Raw genomic sequence first — 11027 nt, 5'->3', positions numbered from 1 at the left:
GAGGACTGGTCCCCTGGCCGTCCACTTGCTGGGGTGAAGAATGGGCTGTGGTGTGTCCCCCCCCCCACATACACATGCCTCGCCTACAGCTACTCTGCTGGGCACCAGAGACCTTGCTGCAGCTGTGCAGGTGGTGCTTGAGGTGCTACTGGCCTTTTTCAGGTGACTTTTCCAGGAGGAGGGTACTTCCTCCAGCCTCCTGGCTCTACATTTGGAAGAACAGGGTAAGAGAAGATACCAGCAGGGCCTTCCCTGGGTCCAAGGGCCGCTACCGCCCACCTGTGCCTTGTTTCCACCTGGGAATGCCAAGTTGGCGCGGTGCTTAGGGGCAGTGCCAGCAAGACACCTGGGTGGGGGAGGAGGGGTAGCACTGAGCTGCTGACGGGGCGAGGAGAAGGGAGCTGGGGAGTCTGCCCGGGCCATGGGCACGAACACCCCCTTTGCCAGGCAGCAAGACCGTGCCATGCCCTTTTGCAGAGAGAGATTGCCCCTGGTTTTTATGGGAATACTGGACAATTACAGATGCCTCAGGGACAATCAGAGTTTTTTAAATGACCTTTTCTATGTCAAATATAACATTTTTTAAACAATAAAATTTGTTTTGCCAAAATTCATGCTTTCCTTCTTTCTGTGGGAGCTGGAGTGTGGCAGGCCGTGAGCCTTGTCACTGGAGGGAAGGTCTGGAGGGAGGGCCTTGTTCTAGATTTGGACCCACTGCAGATAGGGGCACATCTGAGCCAAGCAGCTGCATTCACCCCATGGCCAAGGTTCCCTGGGACTCCTGGGCGATAGCAGTGGCAGAGATGACCTGATCTCATGGATCCCCCAAGTCTTCCTGGCAGCCCACAGGATGGGGAAGGACATCCCCCGAGGGAGTGAACTGTGGCTCCTGAGGGAGACACTGGGAGGGAGCATCTCCAAGCAGCAGGGCCAGGTGCCACAGGTGGTCTTGTCATGACCTCTGCCTCACGCTCCCTTCCAACCCCTCCAACCTGAGTCACTTTCCCAGGAACGTAAGGGTTGTGGACAGTCAAATAAAACTGCAGAACCACTGGGGGTACAAGAGCCAGAGCACCGTGCGCATCCAGAGGGGTGGGCTCCCCAGGGAGCCAGAGGCACAGGTGACAGACTCGCACTCAGAGCCCACAGGGGAGGAGGGAGATCCCAGGGCAGTGATGAGGGTTGGGGACCAGAGCCTGCAGTCCTGCCCCTGATTGTGCCTCCACCCCACGAGCACATAGGGAAGCACTTCCCAAGGGAGAGAGCCCTGGGCTGGGGACAGATCAGTGTCTCCATGGCCGTTGGCGATGCTGTTCTCGTGGAAATGGAGCCAGGGAGGCTCACTGCCTCCCAAGACTTGAGACTGTGAGGCTGCACTGATGGTCACTGGTACTTGTTCCCCCTTTGGGGAGCCTCCTTGTACTTGTGTTTTTTGGGGGGAGAGGGCTGGCTGGTCAGGGCATCCAGTGCCTGCAGCTGCAGGAATGGTTCAGAGGGGCCTATGGCCCATGTTGGTCACATCAGTGAATCTAAGAACATGGGCTGAGGTGGCTCCATTTCTGAGTGCCAACATGAGGGTGTGTCACCCTAGAGCCGCTGGCAGCCATCTGGGTGCCACAGGGAGCCTAAAAATGAGGTGACGTGCAGAGAGCAGAGCCCAAGGACGGCTGGTGCTGGAGCCGTCCCCAGGCCCAGAGTCTTGCCAACTGTTCATTTATAGGCACCGAAACTAGTTAAAACTGGGCCGTACCTTGTGATAGGAAACTCAGTAGGTGTTGGAGCGAGGAGCTTGGTTCGGTATCTCAGGAAGCCGAGAAGAAGCCCTGCAGGGACCTGAGAGGTGACTGGAACTTATCAGGAGGGCAGATCGCTCCTGGGCCAGGATTTCATTAGCCCAGAGCAGCGACACCGGTAGTTAGCCCAGTGCCCACAGCTCCTGCTGCCTTCTGATTGCTTAATTTGGACCATCTTCCTGATTGACCCAAGTTTTTGAAAAGCAAGGACAGATAGAAAGGCAGGAGGGGAGGGTCGTGAAAATAATAAAAGGAGTCCTTGGCGGGCAAGCTTCCCCCTGGGAGCTGGGGCAGGGCCCGTCTCTGAATCAGTCACTGGATGGAGATGGGGGTCGGGGGGAGGAGAGGATGCTGGCCCCGGACCCCCATCGATCCAGAGCAAGAGCTGAACACATGTGAGAGCGGCAGGCTTTTCAGGGGTGTCCACTGCACCGGCCCTGAGAAACCAGGGCAGTCTAGCTAATAGAAATAACAATCTTAGCAGTTGTTATGCCGTGTTCTGGAGAAGGGAGCGTCCACCCAGAAGTTTTTCTAATTCTCAAGTTATTCCAGAAGCAAGTCACTCCCCAAGAAACCCAACCCCAAAGTGTTTACAACCAAAGTTTTGCAGGCGGTCTGCTCCGACACCCACCAGGCTTTGAGAGCGACGTTAGGAAGAGACGGGAGGGAGGGGACGTGCCCGGGACGTGCGGTCGTGCACTCAAAACTGAACCCGGATCACAGTGCTTTCCTTGGCTCCCCACCGCCAGCTGCTAAAATTACTCCCAGTGCCTCAGAAATTCCGAGGCCACCACAGCCTCTGCATTCTTAGCCATGGTCTGATTCCTTGCAAATATTATGACCTAATGTGCTGCCGTGGAGGGCGTCTGTGAGATCCTAAAATGCGGCGTAAGGACCAGGGACCATGGAGGCTGCAGTTGCCCGCGTCTCGTGCTGAGCGACATTCCAAGCTAACGGGCCAGCTGTGGCAGGAGGCCCCTGGGCTGGACCTCAGGTGACACGGAGGCAGTTGTGGGCCCGGGGCTGGCTGCAGCCTCCCCTCTGAGGCCATGTCTGCCCATGTCACGCCCCTGCCCTCTACCCTGCCCCTTGGTGGCGAGTTTCCTGAGAGAGAATGCTCCGGGGACTCACAGACAGGTTCCGCGTTTCCTAAAAAGGGCTTCCTTTGTCGCAGGTCCTTCAGCCCTTTGCTTCACCGCCTCAGCAGTCTCCAGGCCTCCCCTTCCTGCCCCCTGCATACCCCAGAATTTAATCAGCAGCTTCTTTCAGGGATGTGCCCAGCCCAGCAGAGTGGCCTGCGGGCCTCTTCCCAGGGCCGGATCTGCAGGAAGCTTGGCCTGCCAAGGGTGGGACCTGGGACCCGCTCACTGCCCAGGAGGCAACTGAACACACTTGTGCCCAGGTGTGCCCTGTGCACCAGGCTCTGCAATAGCCCCATCTGCCCATCTCAACACTTATTTACTGGCGTCCAAGCCTGGAGAGAGGAGAGGCCCATCACAGGCTCTGACCCTGGGCCTAGAGTGTGCCCAGGGGGTGCAGAGACTGTGGCATTGGCCTTCCCATCACCCCCTCTTCCCTCTCTGGTTACTGTTCCCACCCGGCTCCATAAAGAGGGCAGGTGCCATCAGGTCCCCCTCCCTGGCCACAGAGAGGTCCAGGGAGAGAGGGTGACATAGCAGGGCGTCTTCTGTTTGTCCATCCCCCATCTCTTTGCTCCCCTCTCCATCCTGCCCCCCAAAATCTGGGTCCCAGGAGCTCGGTCTACATGGCTGCACTGCCAGCTCCCTTGGCCCCTGGCTCCCATCAGATCACCAGTGGGATGGGAGTAAGGTGGTAATTTGTCACCCCAGCTGTGACGGGTCGCCTGGACTGGCCGCATCCCAGATGAAGGGCACGGTGCTCACGCAGCCCAGCCTCCCTGTGTGTCTCTGTCCCTGGGGGTCCCTGTTCCCTCCTGCTGGCCCTTCCCTCCACTCTGCCAGGTCCCAGCTCCAACTCTGCCCACACCACCCGCTCCCACTAGCAGAGGGGCTCCTGCCAAGAGCGATTTCCTTTCAGACCTGAGGCCTGTCCAAACAGCCAGTGATGCTCGACTTCGCCTGGGGCACATTTTCCGCCCCCTCGGTAGTATGTTGGGAGCAAGGACTCCGGATTCCTGCTGCTTGTGGCCTTTGCAGGACAGTGTGCTGGGAAGTTAAGAGCTGGGCTCTGGATTCAAATCCTGGTCTTGCTGGTTAGCTGCGGAGCGACAGGTCTGATTTGACGTCTGAGCTCGGTTTCTTCCTCTGTTACCTGGACATGCTTTCTGGGAAGGGACTCAGTGTGGCCCTCACTGTGGTTCCCTCGGCCCTGGAGGCAGGGGCCGATGCAAAGGCAGGGACACGTGTACACCCACCAAGTCCCTTCATCTGACAGTTGCAGGTCTCTCACATCCCAGGGGCTCTGTCTCATACAAGGGTGACCAAGACCCAGCCCTGCACTCAGGAAATCATAGTCTAGCAAGAGAACTGAGCACCTGACAAGGCGGCGCCCAGATGTGGCCGGTGTCTTGAGAGAACTTGGGTAGGGACAGGAGGGCTCCAGGGAAAGTTGGCGGGGGCCGCAGATTATGTGTTCAGTAAATGCTGCCAAGTGATTCACATCACCCCACAGTGTTTACTGAGCACCTACTGTGTGCCAGGCACTGTGCTTGGGTTTGGGATAAACAGGGCCCAGGGCAGAGGAGGACCTGCCTGGAGCTCCCCTCCTTTCCCCAGTCTGGTGGGGAAAGAGACAGGACCCAGGTGGTCGCAGGCTGGCTGGGAGCCGTGGAAGCCCCTGGTGGGGGCACCCGTGCACCCTGAGGGGCATCACAGGAAGGTGCTGCAGCTGGGAGCCGCTGAGAGGAAAGCCCTGGTGCGCAAATGGGACCATCCCATCCCATCTCTGGGCCTTGGGCTCATCCTCCGAGAGCCAAGGGCGCCAGAGCTGGGCGCTCAGGTTCTGGGGGCTGGGAGAAGATGCGACTCCCACGGCGCCCGTGGCCTGGGCGGATCTACTCCTACTTAGTGACCTGGAGCCCTGTGAAGGCTCAGGCCTTCTCCAAGCGCTCTCAACTGTCAGCACCGGGGCTGTGGAGGCAGATTTGCCCACAGAGCTGTCCATCCAGCAGCCCAACCCTGGGTGGGCCCCCTCTCCCCAGCTCTTGCTTTGCCCATATGTCCAGGTCTCCACACATCTGCCCGCCCCACCTCCCCAGCCTCGCCCGGAGTCCAGAGCTCCAAGGGGAGGCAGAGCTTCTCTGGACCTTTGCTGTCTGCTGTCATTCCTGTGTCCTTCCCAGCTGCCCTGGGAGACGAAGGTGACCCCCACACAGGCTAGCTGCAGGATCCCCGGGAGCACCTCCTTGCAATGGGTGCTGCTGGGCACAGAAACGCAGGTTGACAGATGGCCCTGGCTTTAGGCATCTGCTGCAGTGTCTCCCAGATGCGGCTTCCAGACAGAGCTCAGCCCACTCTTGGTAAGTGCCAGCCGCCTGGGTGGTCTGGGATCGGAATGAAATCCGGAGGCCAGAAGGAGCCCGGGTTCAAATTGCCACCAATTTCCTGAAAGTTCCTTCTGGAGCTCCAGGCAAATCCACTGGTTGAGTGGGGGAAAAAAGACCCCCTGATTTAAAACCAGATGTCAGCATCTGTCCTGGACCAGCCCAGCCTCCAGCCACCAGCTGCCACACAGCAGACAAGAAGACCCTGTGTAGAGGAAGCAACTTCTTAGCTGGTACCGAAAAAATATTGACTTGGGGATTTTTCTTTAAATAGAAAGGAGATTCAACTCTCTCTACCCCAGTCCTCCTCCTGGGTTCAGAGTGGGCACCTTGGGGACCTCGCCCAGACTCAGCTTCCGTGACACTGAGCAGCTATGGCTCCCGAGGGATTGGAGCAAGGGCAGGCTGCAGGACAGGAAGGGGGCTGGCCTGCCTCTGAGGGGCATTACCGGGCGAGGCCGGGAGGGGCTGACTGGCATTTAGCTGACCCAAATCCCAGAGCACCATTCATCCAGAGAGGCACTGGGCATCTCCGTGGAACATAAATCAGAAGACAAGGGCGACCAGATGACCCAGAACATGAGCAGGGGGCAGGAAGGTGCTGATGCCCAGAGCCACCTGGCTTATGACCTCGCCTTCCCCTAGATCCTCCATGGACCTATGCCAACAGTGGGTGGTGGCTGGGGCAGAACCTGTCCCTCTGGGTCAGCTGCCAGAGCTCTGAGCTCTGCCTGGGACGAGAGGCAACTGGGCCTGACGGCTCTGCTCCCATGTCTTGGTGGCTGGCTTCAGGGGGATTGTCAGGCACAGGGGGAAGAGCTCACCTAGGGCCCCTGCAGGCGGGAGACCTGGCTCATCTGAGCCACAACCATGCAGTGGCACACCGGAGACAGACCCTCAGGCCCTGGCGGGAGCCATCTCCAAGACAGGTCATTAAATTGAGAGAAGCAAAGGGAGGCCCATGGGTGGTGTGCAGCCCCCAAGCTGGAGAGCACCGGCAGGTCTGGGCGACACATGGGAAGCTGGCCAGAGGCTTGCCTCCGGGAAGGAGACTAGGAGTCCCTTTTGAAGTTCCTTTTCTTGATATTATTTGTATTTTAATACAAATAATGCATGCAAATAGTTTTTAAAATACCAGAGCAAAACAAAAACCCCTGCAGCTTCCTGCCCCAGCCCTCCCCACGCCCAGTTCCTGCACCCCAAGAGGTGACTGCTTTCAATTCTTTGTAGCTGTTTCATCAGATGTTTACGGCCTTGCTCTCAATAGCCTGCTTATACTGCTGGTCCATAATTTTTTGTGATTTTTGACATTACCTAAATGTCTAAAATCTAAGAAGTGACGGAATAATGGTTAAGCGACTGACTTTTGAACCAGAAACCCTGGGTTCAAATCCAGGCTCTACCACTTACTAGTGGTGCAACCTGAACAAGTCGCTTATAACCTTCTCACTTCTCAAGGTAAAAACCTTGACCCAACGAAGTTCCTCCAATCAACGCAGAGTTTTCGTGGTTTACTGATGGTTCTTATTTAAACGGTGAAGTGGTCAATTCTGTGCTATTGTAACTCCTTTCGAGGTCGTGAAGGCAGCACCTTTACCTCTGGCCTCTTTGGCCCAACAGGCTGCGTTATTTGCTCTTACCTGGGCTTGTACACTAGCCACAGGCGAAACTGCAAACATTTATACAGAAAGCCAGCATGCCCCTGGGGCAGCCCATGACTTTGGGATGCTATTGACATAGCAAGGGTTCCTTACTTCTAAAGGGGAAAAGATTTTCACTGGCTCTGATACCCAAAACCTATTAGATGCCATCCTCTTGCCAGTCACTTATTATTAAGATCCCTGGGCACTCCACACTCGACTCCCTAGAGGCTAAAGAAAACCAACTCCCTGATATTTCCGCCAAAAACGCCACCTATAAAGGAACCAAGGACCAGACGTCTGTCGGGGTCCAAAGGAATGCTCCCCAAGATGACGACCTAGAAAAACTGACTAGAAATGCCCAGCAATTGATCTCAGAAAAGGAAAAACAATATTGGAAGTCTAGTAACTGTTGGTTCAATTTAAAAAAGACAGAGAGAGAGAGAGAGAAGGGAAGGGGGGACTCTGGTTTGGCCAACTAACAAATGCACCCTACCATAAATTCTAAGATGACCACTTCTTACCATTGTACAGGCCTCAAACCATTGGTTTGCTGACAAATTGATAGCATTCATGAACCAGTATTGGTGGGGGAATATTAATAAGGCACCAAGCAGGGCATATGGCTCTCTCCCATTACCTGCTTACTGAATGAGTGAGGCATCCTGAGATGAGGGTGGAGCAGAGAGGCTGGACATGTGGTCTGGACTCATTTTCAAGGTGTCTACCTAACAGCAAACTACTGTCAGGACAAGAAGGAGAAATGATTCCCTGACTATTGGAGGTCTCTGATCTGTCATTTGGGACTGAAGGGTGACCTTTCTAGAATCTTTATATAGAGTCTTAAAGTTTGAACTGAGGCCACTACATCCAGTCTCTCTCTGTCTAAAGAAAAATAGGCCGCTGAAACAATCTATATAAAATGATCCTTTATCATCACTTGTTACTGCCTGAAATGATCTCAGTTACTGTTTATTGTCTGTCTCTCCCACAGGCCAGGAGCCTGGTTTGTTTTGTTTACTACTTACTCTCTAGCATGCAGAATCGTGCTGTTCAAAATTTATTCTCTCCGTATTTAATAAAAACAAATAATTACTGGAGGGCCAAATGACTAAATACTTGGAGGGGTACATTATTGTATTATTTTAATGGAATTTAATATAATATTAAAGGCATCCAGTCAGGAAAACACACACTGAAAGACTGTTGAAAATGTCCAGTGAAGAGTTAAGATAGGCATCAAGGTCACAGCCTGTTCTCTTTTATTTAGCTGGACATGTTTTTGAAGAACTTTGCAAAAATTATTATCACAAGTCCAAGGTCACTTCTTTATTATTTTTTCTCAAAGTTATAGGAATTTTCCTCAGGACTGGTTATTACCCAGTGTCTCATTTAAAACCACTGAAACTGCGTCATCGCTTCATTCTGATGAGTGACGAGGTCTGATAGAGCTACACTGCAATATCACCCTTTGCCAGCAGGTGTCACTGTCTAACATGTGATTCTGCATGAAACCCACAGAAATTCAAGGCCAAAGAGCCTATGAAATGGATCAATGTACTAACACATGAGTGCTCTAAGATCAAACTTCTGTAAGGTAAGTTTCGCTCTACTTCAGTTTCACCCCATGAGGTAAGTAAATCTTTTATTAGAGATGCAGAATGGGCCTAAATTTTATTAATATTCGTCAGTGTTCTTTCTGTCCTGGTGGATCTTGCCACACTTCTATGTTATCGATCCTATGCTTTTCTTTCTTTTTTTTTTTTACTTTTTCTTATATATTTTTAAACATATCTTTATTGATTTCAGAGAGAGGAAGGGAGAGGGGGAGAGAAAGAGAGAAACATCAATGATGAGCGAGTCATTGATTGGCTGCCTCCTGCACGACCCCTGCTGGGGATTGAGCCCGAAATCTGAGCATGTGCCCTGACCGGGAATCGAACTATGATCTCCTGGATCGTAGGTTGATGCTCGACCACTGAGCTATGCCCAGCTGGGCTGGATCCCATGCTTTTCTAGGAAACCTCTTTTTATTATTGTCAATAATAATATGTAAAATGTGTCTATTATCTTGAAATTCCTCAAAACCCTCTGATTTCATTCTAACACAATCCTCTGCACATGTGGTTCTCAATTAATATTTGTTGAATGACTTCCCCTCGCCCCCCAAATTTGGGAAACATGTAGAGCTATTCTACAGATGAGGAAATTGAGTCTCAGAGAGGTTAATTAACTTGCTTAAGGTCACACAGCTGCTGAATGGCAGAGCTGAGGTTTGGGTTAGGCTTTTCTAGTTCCAAATCCCTTGCCAGTTCACTCCAATCAGTAAAAGGACTTGGAGAAAATGGAGTCCCTAAAGTTTTTGAAGGCAGCAGGATTCTGATCTTTGGGCCCAAAGGGTGCAAAGGTCATTTCTGGACAGACTTTTCATCATCAGAGAAAGCAGCTGATGTTCATTTGTTACCTTATAATTTCTCTCCGTCATTTTCCTGAGACAGATTAGAGACATGAGCAAATTGTACTGATGCAAGTGATGAAATGTGGGTGGGGGTGGGGGTGGCACCACCAGGGGCCCAGAGTCACTCCCCCCCTTCCTTCTCACCCTTGTGGAACACAGACACTTAGTTGAAGACTTGAGTCAGTCTGCAAATTCCTGGTTGGTGTTTATCAGCTGATGTCACTACATTGCAAGATTATGTATCTTTTAACAAACAATAGTATCAGCACTGATATGGTGAGCATACAGGGACACAATCTGGTCTCCTTGATTGCCCAATACTGCTCCATGCCGCTGCATGTCTCTGCTGAATGACCAGCTCCCCAGCATCCTCCGGCCCACCTGCCCAGTGTCCTGGAGGAGAGGAAGGCCCCCAGGGATTCCTCTGGGAAATTTAGGTCAGCAGGATCTAATTACCTGAGTGGATCAGAACTGGGATTTCAAGATTAATGTTGCAGGAGGGTGGGGTGGGAGTGCTGAGGACCTTGAGTTAGGAACCATCTGTCAGGGTTCCTATCGAAGGTGGGGTCTCTGGCCCCAAATGAACAGACCCTGGCACTTGAATTATGTCCACAAAATCTGCTTCAGTCTGTTCTGGAAGGTGTCCTCAGGAGAAGAAGGCCACCCCACGAGAGGACAGCACCTGATGAGAGGGCCGCACACTCTGTGCATAACAACACGTCAATCATGGTTACTCCTTTGGGGGAGACAAATGAAGCGCAGAGGCGGCTGTGCTTTTTCAAGGCTAGACTCGGGGGTATACCAGTGATCTGGAAAGACCTCTGCCTTCCCTATGTTCTCCTACGTGCCATAACATCCTGGGGCAAGAACACTTCTCGAATTGCAAAGTGGCTAAAGGGAATCGTGTGCCCTTTTAAATTCCAAGTGCCCCTGGGTTGCTGACAGTCGCTGCCCACCTGACTAGCCTGGGTTCAACATCCCTAGACCGCTTGAACCAGGAGTGCCAGCTGAGAGGCCAGAATGCCCACTCAGGCCCGCCCTGCCCATCGCAGCCAGTTGAGGCACAATGCTCTTTACATTCAAAACAAAGCAAAACTGATTTACAGCACAGTGAGGCGGGAAGGCATCAGACTTTGGAAGCTAAGGGAGCCTACTTGGGCTCCGAGCTTTGCTAGGCCAGGGCCTCTGGCCACGGACTGCTTCCTGGTCTTTACAGTGAGTTCAACAGGTTCTGGTAAAGATGGAATAACTAGGAACCACATTGTTGATAACAGCTTCTCCAATAATGCAAATCCCCCCTGTCCTTCAGTGGTCACTACACACAGCGAGGGGTGGAGGAATGTAAGATTTTATTTTTAAAACAGTAATTTAAAAAAACTTCCCAGTTTTAGGGTGCAAGTGGCTATGTAGGGGACAGGGGGAGGAAAATTCCTTTGATGAGCTAGAGCCACTGGACATCATATGGAGAAGTCCTCAGAGGTGGAGACCTCCCAGGCAGTCGCTGGCTCATTCATTCATTCATCCATTCATTCATTCATCCATCCATTCATTCATTGCTAATCGTGCATGGTATGCCTGGAACCAGCAGGTGCTGGGATGCCCGGGTGCGGAGA

Source organism: Miniopterus natalensis, chromosome 9 (genome assembly GCF_054644295.1).
Source record: "Miniopterus natalensis isolate mMinNat1 chromosome 9, mMinNat1.hap1, whole genome shotgun sequence".
Lineage (NCBI taxonomy): Eukaryota > Metazoa > Chordata > Mammalia > Chiroptera > Miniopteridae > Miniopterus > Miniopterus natalensis.
This window is presented reverse-complemented; position numbering follows the sequence as displayed.